We start from the raw sequence: 14,222 nt of genomic DNA, 5'->3' as shown, positions 1-14,222 counted from the left end.
AAGGCAATAGCGCACAGAATGTATTGTACTCTACTTAGACAATAATAGGTTGTCTCACAAAGTGTCTAACAAGACGTTTTGAGAACGAAGTCGTGGTAATGCTAAAGTCTTTCAATTCATTCGGCAAGGAATTGTACAGCCGCGCAACACGTACCATAAACAAAAGATCCATGAGATGGTGAACTGTGGGAATCTCAAGTTGAAGGCGGCGAGTTGAAGAGAAAAAAAAAAGAAATCATTTACCAGAAATAGAGGGCACTGATTCTTAATGGTTTTAAAAACTAAGCATAAGACGAGTGTTCACAAACGCATGGAAGAACAACCAAAGAAGTCCATCACATAAGGTGTGATATGAACACGATTCAATTTACATATATACAAAACGAATAATCCTGTTTACTGCCAATTGAATCAAGTGAAGATTACACAAAGTTGACCCAGAATAAACTTCAAGGCAGTAAAGAAAAATAGGTAAAACCAAGGCATGAGCCAAACGTTTCCTAATGAAAATCGGAAAAGCTAAATCAGTTGCATAGAGACTCCAAAGACAGGAATTAAGTTGGGACACAACCATATTTATATGACAACAAAAATTAAGTTTGTTATCAAACAACACTCCCAGACACAACAACTCGAAACCAAAATCAATGTTCGTATTATTGAATCTAACAGATACTCCACTGTTCGTAAAAGTCGCAAAAAATATATGTAGCTTTTGTCTTCGATGGATTTACACTTAGATAACTATTTATCATCCACCCCCGCAATGCCTCCATTGCATTATCAATCTTGCACTGAAGAACTGAAATGAAACGACAATCACCTTTGAAAAGTAGCTGTACGTCATCTGCAAAGGCGAAAGGTTCACACAAAAAACTTATTTCAGGGAAAAGATCATTAAGAAAAATAATAAAGAGAAGTGGCCCTAAAACGGCACACCACTTCTAACTGGAAGAATAGAGCTCAATGCACCCTCAACACATACAAGCTTTCAGCAAGATAAGAGGACATTAAGCAGCAAGCACTTCCGGAGAATCCATACAATGAATGTAATTAAGTATCATCTTCGCATGATGCAGTCAATGCAAATTAACGCTGTCGTCTGTCTAGTTTATAATCCTGAAAATCCTAATCCTTCCTCCGCCTCGAGTGGGTAGGCCCATGGTTTAATAGAAAAGGTTATAGGTCATTTAGATATGACATCATTAGCCGGATTTAGCCCATTATCAGGTTTTATTTGCTAAATCCAGTCAAAATCTACCAGATTTCCCATACAAAAATAAATCTTCCTATTGAGTGGATTTGTTTTAAATCTGGCATAAATCCTCGTATACAACTCTGTTTTTTGCAACATGTTGCTAGAAAATACAAAAAGTTGCAAGCTGGCACAAGAAACAAGGTAGATGCATCGGTGAATTGCTACACTAAAAATGATTTAACTGCTAAACCTAAATAACGACTGGACGTACACAAGTAGTTCACCAACCTACCAAAACAACGCTCTCTGAGCGTCCGTATTACCCAAATACGTTGAGTCCCAAATCACATTTAAAACACAAAATCCGCGACCGAAACTTACTAAATGTTTTCATTCGTAAAACTATAATTTTCCTTTGCAATGAATTGTATTTCATGTTTTGTTGGGCTTTCGTTTTTAAAATACAAAACACACACACATACAAACAACAACGTTCTGTCAAAGTTAAACTTTGTCAACTTACAAAAAGTATACGCTCGACGTATTTCGATAGTTCTCATAAGAGTACATGTGTTCTGCTTTTTTCACCACACACGCCCTGGGTATACGTCGGTATATAGGTATGGGCCTAAAATATAAAAATTTGTAAACAAGGCGGAACAATTAAATTTGTTTTGATGTACAAAGTTGATTTTAGTCAACCAAGACTAATATTTATGATGTCTTTCTTCTTTATTTGCCAATTCGTTTTCCGAATGTTAGCGACCAATACAATTATAAATAGATTTGTTTTAATAAATACGTATATATACAATATTTGTTTAAAGATTGCTTAGTATGTCTGCAAACGCATTTCTATCTCTAGCCTTTGATAATAGGGTTGTAGTATCTCGGATGCCCGTCCATTCTGTAATATTATCCATCCATGTTGTCTCCTTTCTTCCTCTAACAGGTCTTCCTTCTATCTTTATGTGGATTATATTTTGTAGCAATTTATATTTTTGATTTCGCATTATATGCCCCAGGTATGCAGTCTTTCGTCTTTTTATTACTGAGATAAGTTCTTTTCGCAGTGCATCCTTCTCAGTACATCGGTATTTGTCATATGGGCTGTCCAGGGAATTTTGAGTACTCTCCTATAAATCCATATTTCAAAAGCTTCCAGTCTTCTTATATCAGCACTTTTAATTGTCCATACTTCCGTTGCATATAATAACACTGACCAGACATATGTTTTGATAAAACGAATCTTTGTTTCAAGATTAATGTCATGACTCGTAAGTACTCTCTTATATTTTGAAAATGCTTCTCTGGCCTGTTCAATTCTGCATCTTATTTCTTGAAAGGACTGCCACTGTTCAGTTATTGTAACTTCCAGGTATTTGAAACTTTTAACTCTGTCAACATAGGTATTGTGAATTTTTAATGTTGTATTATTGTGTTCATTCTTCTTGCTTATAACCATGAATTTGGTTTTGCGGATGTTAATTTTCAGACCGTATTTTTCGCTGTGTATTGCGAGTTTATTCACAAGGTTCTGGAGTCCAGATATGCTATGCGCCAGTAAGGTTGTATCATCAGCATATCTTATGTTGTTCAGAAATGTTCCGTTTATATGAATGCCGATTGGGATTTTGTTTATGGATTCATGAAAAATTTTTTCTGAGTAGATATTGAATAGCAAAGGTGACAATATGCACCCTTGTCTCACTCCCTTAGATATGTCAATTCTATCTGTCATTTCCCCGTCCACTTCTATTTGTGCACTTTGATGCCAATATAGACTTTTGATACAATGCACTTCTTTCTGGTCTAGGCCAATGGAGATGAGGATGTCAATCAACTTATCGTGTAACACAGTATCAAAAGCTTTTTCGTAATCTATGAAGCATAGAAATACGTCTTTTTGTGCGTTTTTACATTTCTGGATCAATGTTTGTATAGAAAAAATTGATTCTCGGGTTCCCATACCTTCCTTAAATCCAAACTGAGATGTTCCCATGGCTTTTTCGCACTTTGAGTATATTCTGGAGTGAATTATCCGTAGAAAAATTTTTAGGGCATGGCTCATGAGACTTATAAGTCTGTGTTCGTTACAATATTTTGCGTTATGATGTCTAAACGATAAAATTATTCTTTATTTGCTCTTTAGTTAGCATTAGTAGCATAATGTGCTAACATTTTCGGTATTAAACAATAAATTTGTAATTTGACGTATGTTTTTTGAGATGAATTCAATTTACACAAAATTCTTTTGACGTTTTAAATTCGATCAGTTGGGCTGATGGTTGGTAATTGTGCTATGAACAAAAATCAGCTGCCATTTAAATCATCCAAAATGTATATCTAAATGCAATGAGATTTGTACTGGATTTATTAAATCCAGTCGAGGATTTATGGCTAGTCTAAATGAGATATTAGCTAAAGCTTTCTGCCAGTTAAAATTTTTTCTTCCGAGTGTTCCTAATAGTACGTTTATATATAACCGGATTTAACAAACCCACTGGGTTTTAAATGTCAATTCAATTACATATACGTCAAACAAATCCTCATAAAGAAGGTTAACCCAGCAAAAGGCTATAATATAAACATGGCCTAAAACTTCAAACAATATAAACTAACTGTGTATGTGTGTACTGATTGAAAAATATGCCAAATAATTTTGAAAAGAATCAAATTCAACGACTTTTTAAAATTGTTTTTCAAAACATATTTAAGGTTTTGCAATTAAACAAACATTAAATCATATCCACAACACGATGAAGAAACCTGGATACTTCATTCATTTTTCGCCTTTTTTATAAAATGCTCAAAAATGGGTTTATAAACAAACCCACTTGTTGCTTTTGTGTTTAGTAATTTTGAAGTTTTGGCCATGGTACAATTATTACAGGTAAAAGCAAGTGTTGTTGTACAACAATCGTAACAACAACCACATAGGAATTTGTTGTTGCACGTAATACTAGTGTCAACGACAAAATGTCTATATTGTAAACAAAATTTTGAGTTTCAAAAATGTTGTCGTAAAATAAGTTGGAATTATAAATGTAAACATTTACTGAAAAAACAATCTAATTTGCAATTTTATTGCAACTGTTGGATACTTCTCACAATAAAAATTGTCAGCGGTAAGTATTGCTGTAATAAATATGATTAATCGGTAATAACTCATTGTTTTACTTTCAGATGGGAGCACAGAAAACATATAAGGATCGAAATTCCCTACATCAATTAATAGAAGATCCGCAACGATATTATAGTGCAACTCAATCAGAAATGTGCTGGAGATGATGAAAAATTCATTCCATAGAGGTGGCAGTACAATCCAGGCGAAATTAAATTTTTAGAGGATTTGTATGTATGTGTTTCTTTACATTACAATTGTGTGAAAAATAAAACAAGAATGCAAAAATGTGTAAATTTGAGTTTCGAAAATCAGTGCTCTGTTCCAGAAGCTGCAAGGATGTACTTTTTTGACAAATTTATATAGGAAAGATTGCCAAAATTAAAAAATATATATGTATATATATTAGACTATATGTATATATATTAGACTCTGGAACAGAGCATAAGTTGCATGTGCCAGGAAAGAACTTTAAAAAGCTTTATACGAAATATACATAGTTCGGCCTATAGAACAAATGTTCTGTAATGGGCCAGCTAAGTAAGTAAGTAAGGATGGTGAAGGTAGAGGCAATTGCAGATCATTTGTCGGCTAGTTGGAGCAATAAACATTTATGATGTATTCCGTTTGTACGAGGTCTTGGCCAACTGGAATCATAGGGTAATCATACACACATGTTTGACTTCGATGAACATGTACATTATTCCGTAGTCCATCAAAGTTTTAAACATGGGCCAAGTTTGCAAATAAGCTACATTTATCCGCGGATTTTTATAGCTGAAGGTTAAAAATCATTTCCTTTTTCTAAACCGAATAATATTCACAAAGTTGGGAAAAATATTATTTTCTTCTGGAGAATGAAAACATAATTTGACAAAAAACAGAATTCAAAATATTAAAACTTCATATCAGCTTTGACACTAGTATTACGGGTTATTAAAATCAGCTGGCACTTGCTGTTACCTGTAATAATTCTACCATGAGTTATAGCAAGGCATATTTAAAGAAGGCAGAAGTGACAATCAGCTGTATTTTTACTTTTTTTTGTAAATTTGGTTTTCAAAATATAATAGGGTCTACTAATGAAATTTGCTACCATAAAATACTTCTCTTCATCCTAAACGTGTAATTAAAATAACCTACGACGATTCTGAATGCTTTATATTAACATTTTGATTCAAATTTGTTCTATTTTAGAGGATTTTCAAAATGTATTTATGGTTTTCCGGAGAATATTTTAAGAACGACCCTATTATTCAATATTTTCTTTGACATTAAATTTTCAATAACAACAATGTTGTTTTTGTAAATTTGTTAGTTGTTGTAATTCATGCATATACCTTATATGAATTTGCCTTGAGTTGTTGAAATTCATTCATCTACCTTAAACGCATTTTACACTTGCACTTAAAACAGATGTTTTGGGAGTTTACGTCATTTATATGATAGATATCGTATGGAATTGACAACTTAAATGAAGCATGTTTTACAGAACACGTTAAATGTAAAATACTGTTAGGGAAATAAGGTTTGAACTTAATCCCGTGTAGATGTTTTATTCCCCGATACGATTTGTACCAAATAAAACAGGGTTCGTTTTGGATTACGATTCTACAATGCTTTATTGACGTTATTCACTTCAGTTATACACAAGGCTTTATTTTTCTACTAATCACACAGCTTGTCTCTAGTAGGCACGCAGCTCTTCTTTAACTAACTGTTCTGTTTAACGTCTAAAACAGAACTCACTCGCTGTTGCTGATCCCACCTGTATTTATCGCCAAAATCTCCTTTTTCGGGAATTCTCCAGAACAGGTCTGGTAACACCCCGAATGTGTGCAACGAACACACAGACGCATATTCCTACTAACCCACTAAACAATTTTTGTCGAGGACTCTAATATTAGATTCTTTTACGAGGTTTTCCAACATTTTGTCAGAAAATTTACGGATTTCTCAAAATTTCCCTTAGAAATTGAACAGATTTTCAGCAAGATTTCTTTTACGAATTTCTGCACACTCGCCTGTGCTTGTTTTCGAAAATGTTCCGAGTAATATGCACATACTCTAGTGGGAAATTTTGATTAGTTTCTCTTTCTCGCGAACAACTTTGCCGAACTTTCGTTAAGAGTCGATATAAAGGCAAGGGAGAGTATTTGTCGCGTTCGACTTTTGTGTATTCACGCTGTTGCTTGTTTTTTAGGTACATATTTCGCAGCTGTTACGTGATAAAGACTTAATGCTAAGTTTACATTTACGAAATCCACTCGATTTCAACTGTCAATTCCATAGCTCAAACGTCAAATAAAATCTCATCTGGATTTCATTTGACGTTTATGAAATCCAGATGAGATTTTATTTGACGTTTAACCTATGGAATTGACAGTTGAAATCGAGTGGATTTCGTAAATGTAAACCAAGCATTACGGAACAAGTTATTTTGTGATGAAATTCGCACATGTTTTATAAATTGTTATTTCTATTTTAGACAATAACATATGGAACATTTGTTAGGGAGGGCTGTGCTTTATTATTTTATAAATGTCCAATCCAGCGGCGGCGAATGTTATTTAATCCAGATTGTATAATACAAAGTTCAACAAACATTTTAAATAAAGTTCCGATGTAATAATAATAGATATCCGATTGGACTCAAATTTTGGATCTAGGCGTTTTAAGGGTCAATTTTTCGATATTTGGGGTCATATCGAATATATGCAAAAAATATGCAAACCGTTTTTGGCCGAAAATCTTCATAAAAGTCTTAAAATTGACAATTAGAGTTGGAAAAAATCACAAATTAAAAATCAAAATTTAAGATTGTTGCCCATTAACAGATTATGTTATTGAGACATCTTACGACAGTGTGATGTAGGGTATAATAATTCGTATTGTAATACCATTTTTTATTATTAATTAAACTATCCAAAAATATAAAATTTGATCAAATATCAAACACTTTATGTAAATTCAATATTTTTTGTCTTAATTTGTAGCATTAGGCTGGTTTTAACTCATTTTTTTAGGCGGGAGGTGCCGCCTAAACTGTTTACTTAGATTAGATTGGAATAAGTTAACTCGTGCTACTGGGGTCTCGAAGTTATGAAAATCTCGTCTCTCTCGGAGACATCGGCGAACCATATCTGTGGAACGGGTAAAGTTATTTACCCTTATTATCCATTAAATTAAAGGCCATTCTGTTCATTTTATGTTTAAAAACAAAATACGTTATTATTACTGAATTCGAGACAGAAAGCGTCCCGAAAAACGTGACTATGTACGCCTTAGTGTGAAAATGTAGCCTATCTGGGTACAGCCGACTACTTGAAAAACGTATTGTTTCAGTTGTTCGTCCTTTGTAATTGGTTGTAATCTTTAGTGAGCTAGACTCGGAGTTTATTTTATGTCTAATCTCTTGAGCAACAAGAAGGCTCACTTTAAATTACGCCATGTAGACTGTTTTAGGAATTTTGACAGTTGTTCTTTTGTAAGTTTGGGTCGAATATATCCGGAGAAGTTTCCATCTTCGCTATGTTAAGATTTTTGTCGCCATTTGACTCTTTATGGTGTTTTGCACTGTCGGATCAAACAATGCCAATCCAACAAGTTCAGGGCTAAGATACCACAGTTGATTTATCATTTTGTTATTTCTTTTTTCTGATACTAGTTTGTCTATGTTTTCGTATTTCAATCGATTTTCAATGAGGTCTATGTCTTTTTTTATGCTAAACGCTTCGTAGAATCATGGTATAAGTAAAGAGGTAGATCTAGATGAAAACAAATTATAGAACCCTGGTTTTTCCTGAAATCATAAAACGTCAAAATTACTAAGTCCCGGTCCACACTAGCGTGAATTTCATTAAAAAATTTCAAGAAATTAGGCGTTCTTAAATCGAATTCCCCACTACAGCAATTTTATGATTTTACTCTACTATGGAAGTCGATCTAGAGACGCATAATTTCATGCAAGTTTTTTAATAAAATTACGCTAGTGTGGACCGGGACTAAACATAAAAGCAAAAAATTATTAAAATTAAAACGCCTATATCTTTTGCGCGCAACAATCAAAGTTAGTTAAAAAAAACAGATTTGGAATCACGATTCTTTTCTTAATCTACGAGTATGTTCCAAAAATTATTGATGTAGGATTAAAAACTTTTTTTAATTTTTTTGAAATAAAAAAAAAACTATTTTCAATTTACAAACGTACAACAATACATATGTACGTACCATACAAAGTATTAGAATGGTGTTGCGTGAAAAAGGCAATATGACAAGCTACATATGTTAGGCGCTCGGCTGGATCATAATAACTCAAACCAACATAAACACTAGTATTTGCAAACCAAATCAAGGTGATGATCATTGTCTTGCGAAACATGTTTGTAGTTCGAAACAAATCCAAGATGCCAGAAGAGGAGTTCGGCTGGTTCGGGCCACGGGCCCTATGAAAACGCTCTTACTTTTTCTTGGTTGTTGTTGTTGTAGCAACGCATATATCGCACCTGTTCAACAAAAGGCCAGTAACTCAAAATTTTGAAATTTTCACTTTTCATCAAAAAACGATACATAATAATCAACTCCACCTCCATTGTTTTGTTTACTCTTTCATAAAAAATACCGATAAGTCAATTGTCGTCTCTTCAGAATAAGTACTCTGTATCGACAAAACAGACTTATTTCAAGTTGCGCCCACATGTTTCAGGCATTTCCATCGCGATTTTTTCAGCAAAACAGTAGTATTTCGAATTGTTCTCTCTTTATGTTATCAATCGCCGGCCATTTTTTCAGTTAAAGGGGCACAAGTCGAAATAATTTCACTACTAAAACAAACATTTGTTTCAACAAATTGGTAGTAACTCGAAAAATGGTTAGAAACATGACCAAATACTTAATGGAATAAAAAGAAATCCAGTGCTGTAGTGTAGTAAAAAAGATATCTTTACGATGGCATAGTTTTTTGTGTATTATACCTTTAACATTAACATAAATCGTTTTTTGTCTGTACTGAAAAGTAGAAAATTTTGAGTTACTACCCTTTTGTTGAACAGGTGCGATATGTTCGTTCATGTATTATTTCAGTTATCAAGTTCCTCTGTATCCAGACTCAAGAATTCTGCAACCTGGACTGGTTGCGTCCGTAAAGAATGAGGAGACAGGTGAGTGGGGTTAGCTGGGCAGTTGAATAAATGCAGAGTATCGTGTGGTCCCAATCCACATGCTGGGCATATGTTGGGTATCATGGCGTCAATTCTGGCCCAATACAAATACTCGTGTTTGCCTTGGCAGCTGGCGTTCTTCTGCTGCGATGGATGGGGGATGGTTTCCAAGTACGGCATTCACACTGTATCTTCGTACTGCTTGCGCAACCATGTTGGTGTGAAAGCGATTCAAGCCTGCCTGATAGGCTCGTTGATCTAGCGGTTCTCTTTTATACCTTTGGACCTCTCTCTCTAGATCATGAAGGTCTCTCCTGACGTGCCTGGGTGGGGGGAGCCTGTCCATTAAATCGTGACAGGGATGCTCATTGCGGTAACACCCAAGCAGGTACTGCATCGACAACATCTTATTGTGCTGACGCACCGGTAAAACCTTCGCCTCCTCATGAAGATGGTCCACTGGTGTCATGAGGAGGCACCCTGTTGCAGTCCTCAGGGCGCCATTCTGGCAGGTTTGAATCTTCTTCCACTGCGATGCGCTAACCTTTGCGGACCACGTGGCGCCGCATACCTTGGTGTTTCTATTTGCTTCCTTTTTAGCCAAACCTATGAATAAGTCGGTTTGTGTAATCGAATTGTGGTAGAATTCTATGGTTATGGCGTTATGGGCTATGTCATTACTAATTCTTCCTTTAGCCTTACCATATTTTTTACGCTTCGTTGGAGACATTACGGAGCTCCACAATAACATGATGAAATTTGAAACTGGTTTTTACACTAATTTGATGTCATGCAGAAATTATAAATGTTTAATCGATCGCCGAATGGAAATTATTAGTAGTAAAAGTAGATAGACAAAATAATTTTCTTAATTCTCTTTCGAGTTGAGCTGTAAGGCCTTTAGAGATACATTGAAAAATTAGGAGTCTACCGAAGTCCCACGCATCCAACCATTACACTACGTTTCACGGGTGGTAAAGCCGATCTTCAGGTGTATTAGGATGTTGTTGTTGTGGCAGGCGAAGGCAAAGCTTGGAAACTAGTATATATATCGCACTTCATTAGATAAATGTATATGCGAAATTATGTCAGTTAATTGAAACTCCAAACATTTCCTATAGTCTTGCTTGGTAATCCCATTTTTCAATGTTCACAAATACTACGGTAAGTTTTATTCCTACATCATTAGTAATTGCTCTTCTATATCAGAAGATTTTATTTGATCATCAATTATTGTCTACTAAAGTTTTGACAAGTTGATGGTGGCTTAGAACGCTAAGACGTCGGCAACCTTGACACTCAGTTGTCGGAGACCCAGGTACGAATCCCAGCCTGGCTCATGCTGAAATTATTTTTTATTTTAGCCTTATTAAGGCGAAGGCCATTTATAGTGATATTTAATTAATTCTCTTTCGAGTTGAGCTGTAAGGCCTTTAGAGATACATTGAAAAATTAGGAGTCTACCGAAGTCCCACGCATCCAACCATTACACTACGTTTCACGGGTGGTAAAGCCGATCTTCAGGTGTATTAGGATGTTGTTGTTGTGGCAGACGAAGGCAAAGCTTGGAATCTAGTATATATATCGCACTTCATTAGATAAATGTAATTTTCATTTGCGTAGAATTGAAAAATGTCACCCCGGACATCTGTTTTTAAATTGCCTGATATTGTTGATTTAGCACTGAAGTCTTCCATAATGAGCGTAATGTCTTCAAGCTTTGATGCTGTTTCAAAAACCACTTTTAACGATCGGTGAATATTGTGGTCTTCGTTAGTTCGGGGTATGTAAACCGATAAGACGTTGACGTTTTTACGTAAGTTGAGAGTACTGATACCCACAACTTCACAATTGGTATCAGTATATAGAATTTGATATCCCTTTTTAGTACAGATATGCTGAGTTTTACGTGGGTACCTGCCTTTCAGCCTAACCCCACGGTGTTCTCAACACCGGACGGAAGCAATGCGTCCATCGGCGCCCTCAACACAAGTGTGAGTACCAATTCGTTCCCACGTATTTGGACGTGTTCCCCCCTTGGTTTGGGGTGGAGCCTATCTAACACTCCTGCATTGCTATGGGTTAGGCACCCGGTTGATAATGCAACTCCACATTTGAGCCAACGCTCTACCCGCGATTTGGGTATAAACCACAGCCACCGCGATACCGCGATGCTCCCAACAGGGGCCTGCACCAAACTGCCAGGCTAGATCTTTGCGACCTAGGGGCTCCTGACACCCGCGGTACCAGAATATAGCCTCCGGTCAGGCTTTACTTTTAAATATTTACTTTTAAATAACCCCCAAGAATTTTTCAAGTTTCGTCACCTTGTGCTGTTATTCAGGAATGTTTCGTTTCCGTACTTAAAAGTTTCTCCTGAAACCTTTTATATTTAAAAATTATAAATATATATGTATGTGAATAAAAACACAAAACCCACCTCTACTGGACCGATGAAATGGGTTCGGATGAAAAGATCGGATCTTTCATGATTTCCTTTCAACCAATACAAAAGATCCTATGAAATCATGTAATCGCAGGAACACCTCCTTCAAATGTTGCTGGGTACCGATGTTAGGTTAGGTTCAGGATGCGCAACTGCCATGGTGGCAGCTACTCCACTCGGAGACCTTGAGGTCCATTGTGATCATCCAAACTATTGAATTATGTGTGTTGTAGAGGTGAAAGATGTTGTATTGATGTGTGATTTGGGCTTTTTGATTGTAGATGATGGATATAGTGTGTTGATGTTGATTAGGTTGTAGATGGTGATGGTGTGTAACTGATGGCTATATGGTGATTTGTGCATTCAGGTGATAACTGTGCAAAGAGATATGTTATATATCTGTAGATGATGATGCGTGGCTATTTAGATGATGATAGAGTGTGTGAAGATATTGGTGGTGTGGAAGACAAGTGATGTGGTGCCTGTTGTGGATAGAGCTATGTGGTGCTGTGTGACTGTTGGTGATGATATATGTCTGTTGATGTGATGTGCTGTGTGGGAGGAAGATGATTAGGTTGGAAAGGTTGGACAGGAAGGGAAGCGGAAGTTGGTATGACAAGAGAGAAGAGTAAGAATAATTAGAATAATTAGTGACTGTATTGGAGAAGTCAGGTCATTTAAAGAGGGAAGATGGTTTAGTAGCTAACTACGATTTAAATTACTAATGGTTTTAGGTCTGTGCTGGCCTGCCCCAGAGCATCTTAAGGCTCTAGATACCTTACAACCAGGCACATCCTGCCAAACTTTAACGGTTTTCTCTGCGTGGAGCTTACTGAGTTTGTCGAGGAAGAAGCAGAGAGGTGGCTTGACACTATCCTCTACCTTGAGGTCCGAGGATTGGGATCCTCTTCTAGCCAATTCATCAACTATCTCGTTTCCCTCAACATTGCAATGCCCTGGAACCCAACAAAACCTAACAACTATGTTACATGTTTTTAAGAGAGACCTGCATCTTTGAACAATCCTGGATTTAGTACTGTATGACCCTAACGCTTTTAGGGCAGCCTGACTGTCCACATAAACAGCGACTGCCTTATCTATAAGGTTCGTCATTCCCACTATTAATTCCAAGGCTGAGATGTAGTCAGTCTCATCTCCCCTGGCTCTTAGTCCAATCTGGCTACATATGCGCTGTAGAACACTAGCATGTCCAAGATGTGAACCACGCCACAGATTTAGCTCTTTAAGCCTCAAGGCAGATCGTGAAGCTCGATACTGTACAAGTATGTCCTTACGTTGGATGTTCAGTATGGGATTCAATGCGGCCTGAGGGGTGCTTCTTGCTGCTCCAGTAACGAGTACTGACGCAGCTCTTTGCACAGTAGCTAATTTGGAAGATTGGAATTATTGCCTAGGGCATGCCACCAAACGAGACAACCATAGGTCAGAATGGGACTGACCACTGTCCTATACAGCCAATGTATTACATGTGGTCTAAGGCCCCAGCTCTTGCCTATGGAGTTCTTGCAGGAATAAAGCGCGATTAAAACCCTCTTGGTGCGCTCCTCCGTGTTCCTATTCCATCTTAGCCGATGGTCCAGGATCACACCCAGTATTTCGCCTCCGTAGAGAGATCCAACCGCACTCCATCCAGCGTTGGCGGCACAAATTCGGCAATATTTCTTTTTCTGGTGAATAGTACCAGCTCAGTCTTCGCAGGGTTCACCACAAGACCATTGTGGTAATAGAAAGGAGGAAAGACTTATCGGTCTGTAGTCCTTCGGCAACGCGTGGCTTGGCTTGAGAATATAAGTCACTGTTACCTCTTTCCACAGTGCCGGCAAGTGCGACAGCAATAGACAAGCCCTAAAAATAACCTTCAGTATAGTGATCAAAATCGGCGGTGCGTTTTGAAGCATCGCCGGAATGACGTCATCTGGGCCAGGCGACTTGTAGGGTTGAAAAGTGCTGATCGCCCAAGAGATCCTTGAGTCACTTATCAACCTATCGACGAAGAACCTCTCATCGGGTGTATAGGTTCTGTTCGCTTCCGAGCTCGGATACGAAACAGCGTCCTTGCATCCCGGGAAATGAGTCTCTGCCAATAGGTCAAGAGTCTCCAGAGCAGAGTTCGTCCACGTGCCATCATATCGTTTGATGCTCCCAATAGGTTTGGGGTCCTTTGAGATTACCTTACGAAATCTTGCCGCCTCGTTTACTCCCTCTATCGACTCACTAAAGTTAATCCAGGAGTTTCTCTTAGCTTCCTGACCTCACTTTTGTACTTATTGAAAC

The sequence above is a fragment of the Musca autumnalis genome, unplaced genomic scaffold, assembly GCF_047663935.1.
Source record: "Musca autumnalis isolate F117 unplaced genomic scaffold, ASM4766393v1 scaffold_5, whole genome shotgun sequence".
NCBI lineage: Eukaryota > Metazoa > Arthropoda > Insecta > Diptera > Muscidae > Musca > Musca autumnalis.
The sequence above is the reverse complement of the archived record's forward strand: the minus strand, read 5'-3'. Positions refer to the sequence as shown.